A 15,184-nucleotide genomic window follows, 5' to 3' on the forward strand; every position below is an offset into this window, starting at 1 on the left:
TCAAGGCTGTGTGCCTTCATACATGACAGAGACACTCAGATGAAAGCCCTTACTCTAAAGAATAATACATTTGAAACTGAATAAATCCCCTTTAAAAAAGCCACTCCATTTCCGGTATATTGCATTCTTGCCACAACCAAAACAACTTCAATATACCACTCTTCTCTACAGACAGAGCAACCAGACAGAGGATCAACAAGAAAATAAAGAACTTAAATAATTTGATAAATGAATTAGAACTAACAGACATACATAGATCATTACATCCCCAAACACCAGGACACGCATTCCTCTCTACTGCTCATAGAATGTTCTTTAGGATAGATCATATACTGGGATACAAAACCAAAGAGAGAGAGGATGTAAATAAACAAAATCATACATGGGGGGGGGTCATTACCATGGACCCTGAAGATAGAAAAAAAAGTCCTAAGAGGAAACTATGAACAACTATACACCAACAAACTAAACAATTTTGATAAAATGGACAAATTCCTAGAAACACAAGAACAACCTACACAGACTTGAGAAAAAAATAGAAGATCTCAACAAACCAATCACAAGTAAAGCGATTCAATCAGTCATCTAAAATCTTCCTACAAAGAACAGCCCAGGTTAAGATGGTTTCACAGGGGAATTTTATCCAACATTTCAAAAACAATTAATACCAGTCCTGCTTAAACTCTTCCAAAAAACAGAGGAAATAGGAACGTTATCTAACTCATTTTATGAGGCTAAGATCACTCTACTAACAAAACTGAATAAAGACACTACAATAAAGGAAAACTACAGGCCAATCTCCCTAATGTATATAGACGCACAAGTTCTCAACAAAATATTACCAAATCAAATCCAATGACACATTAAAAGAATTATACAAGTGGAGTTTATACCATGGATGCAAGGGTGGTTCAAAAGAAAATCAATCAATGTACTACATCACATTAACAAGTTGAAAGAGAAAAATCACATAATAATCTTGACTGATGCTGAAAAAGCATTTGACATAATTCAGAATCCATTTCTAACAAAAACAATTTAAAAGATAGGACCCGAAGGAAACATCCTCAATACATTAGAGGACACATATGAAAAACTCATAGCGAGTGAGAGTACTCAGCAGTGAGAGACAAAGTCTTTCCACTGAGATCAGGAATGAGATAGGGGTGCCCTCTGTCACCACTATTGTTCAAAATTGTACTAGAAGTGCTAGCTAGAGCTATCAGGCAAATAAAAGGTATCCAAATTGGAAAGGAAGAAGTAAAACTTTGATTATTTGCATGACATGATACTATAATGTGGGAAATCCTGAGAAATCTACAACAAAGCTTTTGAGCTAATAAACAAATTCATTAAAGTAGAAGAATACAAGATTAATGTACACAAATCAGTAATGTGTCTATACACAAGAAATGACCTAACTGAAAGGAGAATTAAGGATAATCCAATCAAAATAGCAAGTAAAAGAATAAAGTATCTAGGAATAAACTTAATCAGGATGGAAAGGACCAGTGAACATAAAATTACAAAATATTGCTACAAGAAATAAAAAATGATCTAAATAGGTAGAAAGACATTACGCTCATGGATAGGAAAGTTGAATTTAGTTAAGACATCAATTCTACCCAAATTGATCTACAGATTCAATGCAATAAGAATCAAAATTCCAACAAACTACTTTAAACACTTGGAAAAGCTAGGTATTAAATTTATTTGGAAGGAAAAGAGACCTTGAATAGCTAAAAATATTCTAAAATGAAGAACAAAGAGAGAGTATTGATACTCCCTGATACTACAAAGTCACAGTGTTCAAAACAGTATGTTATTGGCACAAAGATAGAAGTAGTGACCAAGGGAATAGAATTGAGAGTACATAGATAGACCACCAAATCTATGGTCAGTTGATCTCCACAAGGCCTCCAAATCCACTGAACTGGGACAGAACAGTCTTTTCAACAAATTGGCATGGGATAACTGTATATAAATAGCCAAAAGAAAGAATGAAGACCCTTACCTTACATCCTATAAAAAAATTAATTCATTTTGGATCAAAGACCTAAATATAAGAGCCAGTACCATAAAACTCCGGGAAGAAAATATGGGGAAACATCTTCAAAACCTAGTAATAGGAGGTAGCTATTTAAATTTTACACTCAAAGCATAAGCAATGAAAAAAAAAAAGATGATAGAAATTCCTCAAAATCAAATGCTTTCTGGGTCTCAAAGGACTTTGTCAGAAAGGAAGAGGCAACCAACTCAATGGGAGAAAATAGCTGGAAACCACACATCAGAAAAAGGTTTGATATCCTGTATATATAAAGAAATTGCACAACTCAACAACAAAAGAATAAACAACGTAATTACTAAATGGGCTAAAGATACGAACAGACATTTTTCCAAAGAGCAAATAAAAATGGTTTGCGTTTTAGCAAATGAAGATATGCTACTCTTCATTAGCTACAAGAGAAATGTAAATCAAGATGACAATGAGATATCACCTCCTACCTATAGGAATGGTTGCTATTAAACAAACAGGGAACTACAAATGCTGAAGAGGATGTGGAGACACTGGAACACTTTCATTGCTTGTGGGCATGTATAATGGTATAGTCACTGTGGAATACAATTCTGTCAGTTCCTTAGAAAACCAAATACTGAGTTGCTCTATGATCTGGCAATACCACTACTCAGAAGAGCTAAAAGGAGTGACACAAACAGACATTTGCACACCCATGTTCACAATGGCATTATTCACAATTGCCAAAACATGTAAACAATCCAACTGCCCATCAACAGACAAGTGGGTAAAGAAAATGTGGTATATATATATATATGATGGGATTTTATGCAGCAGTAAGGTGAAATGAGGTCCTGAAGTATATGACAACATGGATGAACTCTGAGGACATAATGCTGAATGAAATAAGTCAGACACAAAAGGATGGTATTTGATTTCACTATTATGACCTTGGTAAAGGTAAGCAAAGAGGCTTATACTGTAGAATAAAGGGACCTAGAAATACACAGAAGCTAGAGATGGGTGAACAGGTAGCTAAGGGGACTGAACTTAAAGGGAATGTACAGAAATGAGTGCAGTTCATTAGTGGGTTCATAGGTAATATTGACATATTGAAGGTGACCATGATTGAAAGGATTTGTATAGAGCCATGTATCCTACCGATTAGCACTACAAATATAAATGAAGTTCTTGCATGAACTACTACTGCAGAGGTATGAATCTTGTACAGAGTCAATAATAGAGGGGTGTAGGGGGAACTACTATCACATGTTATGGCCTATAGTTAACAGGAAAACATCAATAGTACCATACCAATACCAGAGGTAAATAATTGGTAGGTCAGGGTAGGGAGGGGCAATAATTAAGGGGAGGTTTGGATTTTCTATTTAGTAAAGGTGTGTTTATCTGTTATTTTTCTCTTTGGAGCTATAAAAACTATCTAAAATTGAGAATGCTGATGACTGTACAACTAAGTGAGGATAATGTGAGACATGGATTTTGGACTTTGGACACTATATATGATGACCAATGGATGGAGATGGCTGAAGGATTCATTGACTTAAGAAGCAGTAAAGTGAACAGTGGTATATATGTATGATGGAATATTGTACAGCTACAGAAAGGAATGAAATCATGAGGCATGCAAAGAGGTAAATGAACCTTGGGGACATTATGTGGTGCAAAATAAGCCAGAAATAAAAGACCGAATATTGTACGGTCTCATTTAGAAAATATTTATAAACCAAAAGAGAGATCAGATTTCAATCAGAGATAAGAATGAAGACAATCTGGTTGGAAATAAGGTGAATCGAAAACAGGGTAAAAGATGATATTGTCTATATTTTATAACTTCACCTACTGTATGATATCAAAGGAAGAGAGGTCTATTTTGTCCAAATCCTACATTTTCTGTAGCACATCATCTAATTCAACCTATCTAGATAACCCATTTAAACAACCTAAATACATGGAGCCCAGAATGCAAATGAGGGCTTGGAATTCTGTATAGCTTAATATAATATCCAGATACATCTCAGAGTATGCTGGGTAGATAATTAAAAAGTATTGGCAAAGCCCCCTGAGGGACTAGAGACAAAATATGGAACTATTAAATTTTGCCACCAGGGAACCCCCTGATACTCTCTCAAACATTAGGACATTCCAAGGTAAACATTTTTACATTTTACATCTTAAGATCTCTGTTGCAACTACTTATCTCTGCCATTATAGCTTGAAAGCATCCATACAAAATATGCAAACAAATGCAAGTGACTGTGTTTCAAACTGTTTCAATAAAGCTTTATTTATGAACATTAATATTTGAATTTCATATAATTTTCAGGTGTCATGAACTTGTATTCCTGTTTTGAGATATTTTTAGATCATTTAAAAATGGAACACCAGGTGGGCCACAGTGGCTCAACAGACAGAGCTCTTGCCTGCCATGCTGGGTTCGATTCCCAGTGCCTGCCCATATGAAAAAAAACATAACACCACTTTTAGTTCATGGGTTACACAAAAACAGGTAGTAAAATGGATCTGGTAGTGTGCAGACCCCTTACAGAATGACTTACTTGTAAGCATAAATGAAGTAGGTGGCTGGCCCCTTCTTTACCTCAATCAGTGGATGCTTTATCTCAAAACCAAAAATCTGATAGGAAATTATTCCTACTCAATTTCTTAATCTATATAAATCACCTTCCTTTATCTCAGAAAAAGATAAGAAGTCATAATTCTTGCTTTTTAGCAGTAACTGAAAAATTTCTGGAATTGCTGAAAAGAAAATACTTTTTACACTTGGATTTCAACTATCTTTGCCAATAAATATTTTTTTTCACTCTTCATAAGAATGAAAAATCTAAAGATAAATAAAAGCTACTAAGGACGTTAAAAGATCATTTCTCAAATATTTGTATAATTCTTTGTCCTATGCTACTTTTCAGGAGACTGTAAATCCCACCTCAACTTATAATTATGTGAGCAGAAAAATAATTTGCACACCTCTGAACTCAGAAGGTGTTTAGTGAAACTCACCAAATTCTAAGAATTCATCTTAGAGCACTGCAGTAATTTTCCAGAGGCATCTTATACCAAGTAACAGAATCTGTTTCTGAGTTTCAGCAACTTTATGAAAACAAAATAAATAAAAAAAAATTCTGTAAAACAAGGGCAGCTCTAAAAACAATGTAAAGAAAATTACAAATAACAGTACCTCCAGTATTTTTATGCGAACCTTCTATGTGCCAAGAATTAGGGATGCAGCAGAAACATGTCAGACCCTAATATTCCCTCCAGGAGATCAGTCTCTTGGATACCTCCAAATGTGATGAGCCAGAGACCCAGGTTCGATTCCTGGTGCCCACCCATGCAAAACAAACAAACAAAAAAACCCCCAAACAAACAAACAAACAAAAACTAAACAAACGTGATGAAGAACTTGAAGGACCACCAGTGGTGTGAAGGGAAAGCATGACAGAGATGCAAACTAGGCAAGTGGGAGTCGATCAGAAAACACCTCCTAAAAGAAGGGTATTTAAAACAAGCTTGATTTTAAAAAAAAGCCTGACTACACACTGTACAAATAAAGCAAGGAGGAAGAAGAAAGAATATGTTTCATCCAGAGGGAACAGTATGTTCAAAGCCCCAGGAAGTCTTCATGTTTATTTTTTTATTTTTTGCTGCAAAAAGCTTTATTGTTCATACTTGGTTCAAGGCTTGTTAGAGGGTGGCAGGACAGCTGGTTAAAGAGAGCCTCCTGGCTGGAGGGAGGGGCTCAGGCAGAAGCCTGGATGCCAGGGGAATGCAGAGGGGCGCCCTATAAAGGCCTCTGGGCTCTGGAGGCTCCTAGTCGTCATGCTTGAAGGTGAGCCTTTCAAAGAGATATTTGCCCAGCCCGGCCTGCAGGCTGGCCAGCCTGTGGAGGTTGGTCAGGTGGTCGCCCATCTTCTTGATGAGTTTCACCTCCTCATCTAGGAAATGGTTCTCCAGGAAGTCAGAGAGATGAGGGTCCGAGTTGGCAGAACCCAGGGCATGCAGTTCCAAAAGGGCCTGGTTCAGGCTCTTCTCGAGGACCAGGGCAGATTCCATGGCATCCAGGGTCGTGCCCCACTCATCTTGGGACGGCTTCTGCACGTCCTGGAAAAGCGCGCGGGCACAGCGCCGGTTTTACATCTTCAAGAGATGCTCGGGGCCCCTCGCGCTTTTCCTTAGCCACGCCCTTCAGGGCCACCTCGTCGAGGTCGAAATAGAAGCCCAGAGAGAGGTAGGTGTAGGAGGCCCACAGATACCGGTTGACCAGGCGGTTTACAGAGGCCTCCACATCGGCGGTATAATTCTGGCGGATCTGGGAGCTCATGGTTGGTCGACAATGAGGAGCCAACCACAAAAAAACCTGTTAGCTGGCCCCGAAGGCAGGGGCTGGCCCAGAAGTTGGTCCCAGAGGTTGCAGCCGGAGAGGCAGCTGGAGGGTGGTTGAGGCCGGAGAGGTGGGGGGAGAGTCCCCGGGTCTGTTCCGTTCAAACACTGTTGAAGCAAGAGACAGATCCGCGGGACCGCCAGGCATGCTGCTTTTTTTTTTCGCATTAATATTCATTTTATTATCCTTGATACCCTCGTGAGAGAAACTGGTCGGAAGTGTGCAGAGTAAATGGTATTTGCATGCAAATGAAAATTCAATATGGTTGCTCAGAGACTGAAAGGGGATCAGAAAGTCATCCCCTGAGATGAGGTAGGTAGGAAAAAAAGTAAAGAGGTGAAGTGATTTGCCCTGAGTCATGCAGTGCTAAAAGGCAAAGACCATTCTGAATCTTCAATACCTGATTGCAATACACAAGCCATTCTTTCCAGCCTCAAGGGTCTGAGAGTAAGGCCCTTGGGAAGGTAGCTTAAGAAGAGATCCTTTAATGAGAGCTTCTGCAAGGGCCTAAGTGAGGACTACCATGGGCCAATAGCCAGTCTCCCTAGGAAATGATGGGTTCAATGAACTGTCGGGGCCCATCCTGCAGAATGATGAAGTCAGTCTCAGCACCATTGTAAATTACTAATTAGTGGTTACCAAGCACTTACTATGTGTAAAGCCCTGTTCTAAGCTTGTTACAGGTATTACCCAACTGAATTTTCACAATATCCCTATGCAGTAGGTGTTTTAATTATTCTATTTTTCCAATATGATTTTAATGAAACAGTTCAATTATTTGGCCATTAATTTTTTTATTAACACATAATAAAAATGATCAGAATTGTCAACACTTCTTGCCATAATACTAAAGCTTTTTGATCATCCTTCTATTGGAAAAGTATTATTTAAAATGTCAATTAACAAAAATAAAAGACTTTATGGCATTAATTTGGTTATTTCCTTTAACCAGAAGTTTCATTATTTAAAGAAAGAGCCAGGGAAATTCCACTTCTTCCTCATTCATTCTGATATATTCTACAATGATATATATATCATTCTGTATATATTCTACAATGATATGTATATCATTGTATGCATATATAATGTATCATTGTGTGTGTGTGTGTGTATATATATATATATATATATATATATATAATGATATTCACTCTAATATATTCTACAATGGTGAGAAAATCTAAACTCCTGTCCTCATGGAGTTTTATTCATTGAAATACTATAAAGATTAATGATCCTTGGCAATTATATTTTTGCAACTTAGTAATACTGAGTTTTGTTTTTTTTTAAATGAATAAATGAAGAATCAAAAAACACACAAGACAAAATTTGATACAAAAGAAGAAAACCAAAATCTGAGAGGAGTAGACTGTGAATACACCTACGTTAAAATAAGAAGAGGAAGAATAAAAACTGCTCCACTGAAGCTTCTTAGTAAGAATGGAAGAAAATCCTCATTCAAAGAGAACAGAGATGAAGATCCTTAACGGAATTAAAAGAGTTATAAAAATAAATAACAGATCATTATTACACAGGGGGGATTCAAAACTGCAATCAGGTAATAAAAGATTAAACCTTAATCCAGCAGTCTTCAAAAGAGGTTCAGATGATATTAAAGTAATTAGTTTCCAGTTAACTTCCAAAGGTATCAACCAGTTAATAAATTAACATCAAGGTCAAGGCATCATGCTGATTTCCCTTTCCTGCATTCTATTTTATAATCCTCCTTCTTTCACATCACAATATAAAGATTTACCTCTCACATATCTAAAATCTTGCTATAGTGCATTTTCCTGGGATGTGAAAAATCTACAATGCCAATCAAAGGAATAATTTGAAATACTAATATCAGAGGAATCCCCTTTAATGGAGGCATCATATAACCAAGGTGAAGTCTTGTCTTTCTATATCCCATACATTCTGATAAGGGCAATGAATGATATTAGCCCCAATGTGATGTTCACATTTTAGGAGGGAGAATAATAACAATTAATAAACTGATGTAAATAAAAGTAATAAGAAATATTGGAGATAGCTACTGCATAGTTCACTCAGGTAAAAAGCTCATGGTCAGATTCCTTACATAGTTTATCAAGAATTACTCAAAATTCAAGATCTGGGGAACATCTTGAATAAGAATTCAATTTTATCAATTCAAGATCTGCAATTTTACTATTTACAGAGACATGAAAAGAAATAAGTGAGTTATCTCAATCACCTCTATCTTGGGTGAGTGACCAAGGGGGATAATTTGCATATTTCTAGGAAATTAAAAAACCCTACCTCTATCAAATCAACATTATATCTTCAAGTAAAAGTAACACAGGCCAAAGTTGACATTTCATATTTTCTTGACTATTAATCGAGAAATATTTTTGGTAATTTTGTCAAAAGAATACTGGATACGATGAATTCATATTCTTTTTTTACCTGGGCAAGTCTGCATGCTATATCATGTCACCCATTTCTGTGCTCATTTTTCATCGCTCAATATATGTATTAAATTTAGATGAATCTCACAAGAATATACAACAAATTCTACTATAAATTATATACACAACAAAAATCATTAATTAATCTTTCATACATTGCCACTTACTAATGACTCAATACCTTTTCTTCGTTATTAGTTTCCACTAAAACCAGTCGCATTTTAATGTAAGTAATATTATCCATGGATGAATATGAATTGAAAAGATTGTTCCATCAGAAGAGATACACTTGTGTTTAATAATCAAAACTGGTAATATATTTATATTGTAGTCATATTAATTATAACTATAAGAACAAAATCTTAAACACTTACACCATTATAATCACAGTTAATATCTCAAATTTGTATTTATATTTAGAAGGCCCAGAAAAGACTTTCAAGAATAAAAATAGTTTAAATTATGTATAACCTGGTATCCTCCTGGAACTTTGGGTACCCTTGTGACACCTAAAACTCAGAGTTGGAGTTCTGCAGCTCTGAAAATCAGCACTGCTGCACAGAACAACTTTGACAGAAACTGAGAGAGAGACCAGACTACAACTAGATAAGAATGAAGCTGACTGGTTGGAAATAGATAAATCAGAAAACAGGGTAAAGGATGACAGTATCTGTATTTTATAACTTCACCTACGTATGAGACCAAAGGAATGGGTTTATTTTGTCCAAAACCTAAATTTTCTGTAGCACATAATCTAACTCAACCTGTCTGCATAGAGCATTTAAACAATCCAAACACATGGAACCCAGAATGGGAATGAGGGCTTGGAATTCTGTATAGCTTATTGTAATACCCAGATACATCCTAGAGGATGTTAGGCAGATAATTTAAAAGTACTGGCAAAGTCCCTTTAGTGACTGGAGAAAAAATATGGAACTATTAAGTTTCCCACCTGGGAAACTTGTGATATTTTTTCAAACATTTGGGACTCCCAAGTTAATAGGCCAAGCCCTACATCTTGAGGCTTGCTCTTATGAAACTTATTTCTTACAGAGAAACTAAACCTACCTACAATTATGCTTAAAAGTTATATCCAGAGAATCTCTTTCTAAGCCCAACTCTGCAAGGAAAATCATTACCCTTCCTCCTATGTGGGACATAATGTCCAGGGATATGAGTCTCCCTGGCAACATGGGACATGATTCCCAGTGATACGATTGGCACCATGGGAGCAACAATGCCTTCCTGACCAAAAGAGAGAAAAGAAATGTAAAAAAATTAGGTAAAAGTGGCTAAGAGATTTCAAATAGAGTTGAGAGGCTATTCTGGAGGTTATTCTTATGCAAGTTTCAGTTAGATACTGCTAATTGCCACAGTTTGACAAACTCCAACTAACATCATTCTTGTTAACCCTAAAGAATACCCATCCTATTCTAAATCCTACAAAAGTTACACACACTGAATTTACTTTTCAGAAAACCTAAAACCTTCACATAGTTCTCAGGCCAGGTTAAGTCCTGAAATATAGAGATGACAGTCTCTTCAAGAACTTCAAGCAATTCCAGCTTCCTAGTCTATATTGTCAATGCCCCATTTTCAATGTGAAAAAGGTTAAAATGGGCATAACCGAAATATCCCTAAAGAGTGAAAAGGATAAAAAGAGAAGGAGTTATTACAGAAAAGTCAGGATTTAACAAATGAGTATGACTGCTAAATCATTATAATATTTCTTTTTAGTCTCCAGTGTCTTGGAGCAGCTAGAAGGAAAACCTGAAATTGTGGAAATGTAACTCCTTCCAGACTTTGTAATCCGTTGTGTTAAAATGTACTTTGAAATTTATCACCTTTTTATATATATCACAGTAAAAAAAGATTTAAAAAAGATTACATTATGATATAATTCTATGAGCAAACTGGAATAAAAAATCTGAAGACAAAAGAAAGACAGTTCAACTGAATTGGTAAAATGTGGACACCAGTAGACTGATTAAGTTAAAGTTTACTGAACATAATATCTACAGCAAACACACATAAAAAAAGCTACTTAAAGAGAAATACTCAAAATGTAATAGATGAATCAAGATAAAATCCTAAAAAATCACCCCCAAGAGAGCCTCTTTGGTTGCTCAGATGTAGCCTCTCTCTCCAGCCAACACAACAAGCAATCTCACCACCCTCCCCTTGTCTACGTGGGACATGACTCCCAGGGGTGTGGACCTTCCTGGCAACATGGGACAGAAATCCTAGAATGAGCTGAGATTCAGCATCAAGAGATTGAGAAAAAACCTAAAATGAGCTGAGACTTAGCATATCAAGGGATTGAGAAAAACTTCTCGACCAAAAGGGGAAATTTTGAAATGAGACAAAGTGTCAATGGCTGAGAGATTCCAGAGTCCAGAGGTTGTCCTGGAGGTCATTCTTATGCATTAAGTAGATATCATCTTGTTATTCAAGAGGAAATGGAGAGGCTGGAGGGAACTGCCTGAAAATGTAGAGCTGTGTTTCAGTAGCCATGTTTCTTGAGGATGATTGAATAATGATATAGCTGTCACAATGTGACTGTGTGATTGTGAAAACCTTGTCTCTGAAGCTCCTTTTATCTACCTTGCCAAGAAATGAGTAGAACATATGGAATAAAAATAAATAATAGGGGGAACAAATGTTAAAATAAATTTAGTTTGAAATGCTAGTGATAAATGAAAGTGAGGGGTAAGGGGTATGGTATGTATAATCTTTTCTTTCTGTTATTTTATTTCTTTTTCTGTTGTCTTTTTATTTCTTTTTTTGAATTGATGCAAATGTTCTAAGAAATGAATATGCAACTATGTGAAGATATTGAGAATTACTGAATATATATGTAGAACAGAATTATATGTTAATGCTTTTGTTTGTCCTTAATTTTTTTAATAAATAAATTTTTAAAAAAATCCTAAAAAAACCTTCAAATAAACCACCAGAAGTCAAGAAACAGAAAACAGAAACAAAAAACTGAAAGAATGATAATAAAAAATAAAATGGGTGATTTAAAAGACCTAACAAACCAATGACTATTAGATGTTAAAGTCTAAACACATACATAAAAAGGCAGAGATTGGTAGGATGGATTAAAAACATGATCCAACTATATGCTGTCTACAAGGAACTCACTTTAAATATAACAATGCAGGTAAGTTAAAGTAAAAGATGGGAAAAATACATATTAATAAAAAGAAATCAGAAGTGATTATATTAATTTCAGGTAAAGAAGATTTTAGAGCAAAGCAAATTACCAGGAAAAGAAAGGGCCCTTATACCATGAAAAAGAATCAATCCACCAAGAAGCCACAGCAATCCTAAATGTGTATCTGCCTAAGTACAGAGCATCAAAAACATGAAGCAAAAACTGGAAAGAGAAATAGAAAAACTCATAATCATAATTCAAACCTTAAACATTCCAATCTATTAACAACTGACAGAACTACAGAAAATCAACAAGGATATAGAAGACTGCAACAAGACCAGCAACCCCAATAGATTTAATAAACATTCAGAGAACACCTGGCCCAACAACAGAATAAACATTCATTTCAAGAGCCCATGGAATATAAACAAAATCAGACCATAACATTTCTGTAGGGCAGAAGTTAAGAGCATCCACAATGAGGGCTAAGAGTTGCTTCCAGGAAGCCTCTTTGTTGGTCAGATGTGGCCTTTAAGGCCAGCTCTGCAAGGAATATCATTAACCTTCCCACTACATGAGACTTGATATTGAAGGGTAAAAATCTCCCTGACAACGTGGGGTGTAGATCCCGGGGATGATCTGGCCCTGGCACCATGGGACTGACAACACCTTCTGGACCAAAAGGGGAAAAAGAAGTATAATAAAATTTCAGTGGCCAAGAAAGATCAAATGGAGTCAAGAGGCTATTCTGGAGGCTACTCTTATGCAAGCGTTAGCTAGATGGTGCCAATTGCCATAGTCTGCTAAACCTCAACCAACATCACTACTGTCGTCTCTTAAGAACACCTACAGCTCAAACTGAGACTCTATAAAGGTTCCATACACCAAATTTGCTCCCCTGGAACCTATAATCCCTAAAACCCAGAGAAACCAACATCTCTAAGATTATCAATTAATTACATCACCCTATTCTTTAGTGTTGATATCCCTTCTCAATAAGAAAAAGCCAGAAGGGAGACTAAAGATTTCTACAGACTGGAAGAAGGAGCAAAGGAAAAGGATGATGGAGATGAAGAACCGCCCCAGGAAAAGCCACTTGAACCCACAAACTGGGAGAGAAGTCCAGTAGATGTCGCTGTGTGCCTTCCCAAGTTAGTAAATCTGTAATTAAATAAATTCCTTTTATAAAAGCCAGTCCGTCTCTGCTGTATTGCATTCCAACAGCATTACCAAACTAAAGCAGAATTTGGTACCAGAGGAGTACAGTGATTCTGTGCTCACAAATACTAAACATGTTAGAACACTTTTTAAATAGATAAAGAGGATTCTGGAAGAATTTTGAGGAGCTTGACAGAGAAAGCCTAGATTGTTTTGAAGAGATTGTTAGTGGAATATGGACTCTACAGATATTTCCATTGCAGACTGGAAGGAGGATGACCCTTGTTTCCAAGTGGCAGCAAGTTTGGAAAAATTGGTTCCTGGAGCTGTATGGAAGGGAGAATTTGAATGTGACGATCTGGGACACATGACTGGGTAAATTTCCTAGCTAAATGTGGAACATTCAGCCCGGTTTCTCTTTGCAGTTTACAGAGTAAAATGCAACAAGAAAGGGATAACTTAAGAACCGAACCTTTGGGCACAAAGAAACCAGAAACTGATGGTCTGGAAAATTCTGGAATTCCAGAAAGTGAGCCCCAGAAGATAGTGCTGAATGTGAGGATTTAACCAAACTAGGAGACAGTTAGGCATAACAAGACAAAGAAGGATTAGAGATGGACTTATCCAGAAAGGACTTGTGAAAGATCAAACTGTCTAATGGCTTTGATCCCTGTATGCTGCATGGTAAGGCAAAAGATTTTTGCGAGACCTGTGTAAAGAAAATCATTGTCAGTTTGAACTAAAAGGGACAGAAAAGAGACAGTCTGAAGGAAAAATGGCCTTAGAGGGAGAACCATGGACACTAAGGTCTAAAGCCAAGAAACCTCAGACCATGAGAGCGGAGCCAAGTGTGCAATGTGGAGGGGGTGAGTTTGTCCCAGAGGCAGAGGGCAGGACTTCCATTTTGGCGTTCAGGATGAGTTCTGGTGCCCCAGGCCTTGAAGAGGGTGGAGCACATTCCCCAGATTGTGGGAGCCTGGCTGCTATGCTATTGTCATGAAGGGGCTGGGTATGTGCCCTGGAAAAGGCAGAGAATCCAGGTGCCACCCAGGTATTTGAGAGGACTGGGGCTGAGAAAAAGGTGGTTTACCCAATATCCTCCAACGTTGCAATCTTCATTCCGGTGTTTTAAGGGAACAGGGCCTGCTGCATAGGCCTTTGGAAAGGGTGGGACTGCTCAAAGTCTGAGAGCCAAGGATGAATGATTTTCAGACTTTGAAATCTAATGGAGTTTGCCCTGCAGGATTGTGGGATTGTTTAGGTCTGTTGAAGACTATTTTCCTTCCGATTTCTCCCAATGGTAATGGGATCATTTATCCTACAACTGTTCACTTCTTTGAATACTGGAAGCAGATAATTTGGTCTAAGTTCACAGGTCCATAACCAGAGGAGAATTTTGCCTTAAGACCGACCATGCCTGCTACTGACTTTGATGAGATTTTGTAATATTTCTGAGTTCATATTGTATTTGTACTGTTACTGCAATGATTTAAGGCTTTTGTGATATTGTGATGAAATAAATGTATTTTATATATGGAAAGATTTAGTGCACTGTATATAAGAGAGATGAGCACTGCTAGGCAAAAAAATATGTTACTGTTTTCTATTTAGAGATTAAGTATGGTTTAAGGTGAATGGTACAGTTGCCAAGGTGAAAAGGGGTGATCTTCATAGTAGTTAGGTTCAGGTGTTATCTTGGCCAGGTGATGGTGCCCTGTTGTTCTGTTGCTGTGGGCTTAAATCATCAGCATGGGAAATTCATCTATGGTTGATTAATGGGCAGTAAGATAAGAGGAGTGCCTTCTACAATGAGTGACATTTAATTTTACTTAACAGGAGGTTGAAAAGAGAGAGGTCGGAAGAGAGTCAGAGCCAGCTCAGACCCAGACATTTGGACATGCAGAAAAGAACTGCCCCAGGGAAAGCCATCTGAACCCAGAAGCCGGGAGACAAGCACAGCAGATGTCACTGTATGCCATCCCAAATTAGTAAATTTGTAT

At 37.0% G+C, this 15,184-nt stretch overlaps 1 protein-coding gene and 1 pseudogene across 13 annotated transcripts in view; both read right to left on the reverse strand.

Annotated features, from left to right (window-relative positions):
• Window positions 1-15,184, reverse strand: part of CLOCK (clock circadian regulator) — a 203,183-nt gene that overhangs the window by 124,133 nt on the left and 63,866 nt on the right. For 2 of the 13 annotated variants that reach the window (XM_077136903.1, XM_077136901.1), the window contains one exon: window positions 5,054-5,143. The exons of 9 other annotated variants lie outside the window; for them this stretch is intronic. The gene's annotated coding sequence lies outside the window, so the exon portion shown is untranslated. Of the gene's footprint in view, window positions 1-5,053; window positions 5,144-9,934; window positions 11,557-15,184 lie in introns of those variants that run through there. 2 more of the 13 variants (XM_077136909.1, XM_077136910.1) reach the window with 2 other exon arrangements.
• Window positions 5,190-6,590, reverse strand: LOC143663262 (ferritin light chain pseudogene; annotated as a pseudogene).

This window comes from Tamandua tetradactyla, chromosome 19 (assembly GCF_023851605.1).
Source record: "Tamandua tetradactyla isolate mTamTet1 chromosome 19, mTamTet1.pri, whole genome shotgun sequence".
NCBI lineage: Eukaryota > Metazoa > Chordata > Mammalia > Pilosa > Myrmecophagidae > Tamandua > Tamandua tetradactyla.